The sequence below is a fragment of the Cebus imitator genome, unplaced genomic scaffold (assembly GCF_001604975.1).
Source record: "Cebus imitator isolate Cc_AM_T3 unplaced genomic scaffold, Cebus_imitator-1.0 Scaffold116, whole genome shotgun sequence".
In the NCBI taxonomy this organism is placed as follows: domain Eukaryota; kingdom Metazoa; phylum Chordata; class Mammalia; order Primates; family Cebidae; genus Cebus; species Cebus imitator.
The window spans coordinates 3,747,657-3,749,489 of record NW_016107431.1 but is presented as its reverse complement, the minus strand read 5'-3'; positions in this window follow the sequence as shown (position 1 = coordinate 3,749,489).

The following is a 1,833-nucleotide window of genomic DNA, read 5'->3' as shown; positions in this document are numbered from 1 at the left end:
TATATAGCAGTCAGCCCAGTGCTTGGCAAACACAAAGGGAGTCAGGGAATGGCTACTAGCTCTTATTAATAGTGACATGGAAATGTCAAATTAAATAAAATGGCTACTGATGTGGTTTATACTTCAGTAAAAGTATATCCTGTCTACTAGATTAATGCAATTAGCAAATACAGTATTAATGGCTCCACTCCTAAACTTTTTTTTGTGAGATGGACTGATTTGACTAGATGATTACTAATAGTTTCATCCCAGACTATTCTTATGTAACACTCCCTTGGAGAGATGTTTCTATACAAAGGATAGATTAGACTTCTATGCATAGGATTATTTTTCCCATTCATGGTGAAAAAAAATACTTGATTTTTGAGTATGGGAGGGAGAGTATATATATAGATTTTTCCCATATATCCAATATTCTCTGACTTCCCTCTATGCCCCCACTGAATAAAATCCTATGCATTTTCTAGTCAAGGGTGGACTGAATGAGGGGAAATTTTACTAGACCCCTCAAATCTCAAGATTCTGTATTTTGGGGAGAAGGGAAGGAGTATGGAAGTGAGGATAGAGAGAATGACCCATCTACCTAGTGTGTTACACAGATGATTGATGGCACTAGACGAATTAAGAATTGCATTTTGTTGACCTTATCTGGAAAAGGTAGAGTGAAAGAGTCCAATCTTATCATTAAAAAAAAACCTCAGATATTAGGTACTAAGTCTAACTCAATCACTAGCCCACTGGGCTTTTAAATGTGATGAAGGGCTGGCAGGAAACGGAATAGAGTCTAAAATTAGACCTCTTATGTTATGACAACTCACCTATGTAACATTCAGTAATTTTCCAAGTACATCTTGTAGAAATACAAAGTATGTGGAGTAAGGAGAAAGAAAACTTTTGAAGAATCGCAAGTCATATCACTCAATATGCAGAGCAATTCCCTAATCCACTCAGGTTTTCATTCATAGCTATGGTATCTTGTTTTACATGTATTTCTAACAGCCTTTTCTGAGTTGTTAGTAGACTTAAGTAAGATTGTGTTTTTGAAAAACATAAAACTAAATTGAAGTAAATTGAAAGACAAATAGTTTCAACGAAAGAAGTAAAATATTAATATAACAGCCTACAGCTAAGCATTGAGGAAAAGTATAAAAAATATCCACAAAACCAAAACATCAGAACCACAAACCCAGCACAGTATAAGGTCATTTATCATAATTGCTGTATTCGATCATAAGACAATATGAATTCTGACTAAATTATGACAGTGTAAATGTTGTTCAATATGTTCTCTATATATAAGAAACTATATAATTTTTTTAAAGAGTGACAAAATAACCAAGATTTTTAAATGCCTTTTAAGAGTTAGAAATGAACCATAAAACAAATTGTTCAAAATGACACATTCACAAAAGGTTTAAATTTTGTTTGAGAGAGAGCGCGCCACAGGCTTGTGAAGTTCTGTGCCTAATTCTTAATGAATCCTCACAGATACACTGACCAGGGGAAGTTTAAAGGTGAATAGACAGGACAGTTGTCCTAGCAACTCTGTCCTCTGTCCTGCTCTGGAATTGTATAATGAAAGAAATTCATCTTTGAAAATTATATGCATTATATTTTTCATATACTACTTTTTAATATTTAATGGTGCAGGCTTATGTAATATGCTACTTCCTGCCACTAATTTTAAATAAAAATTTTAACTCCTTTTTAATTTTTCCTATTTCTCATTCATTGCAGAATATCCCAGTTTTGCTAAAGCAAGACTATTCTCTCAAGGGCCAGCATCCCACAGAAACCATAGCAGTTTAGTCAAGAAGAGACCAGAACCATTGG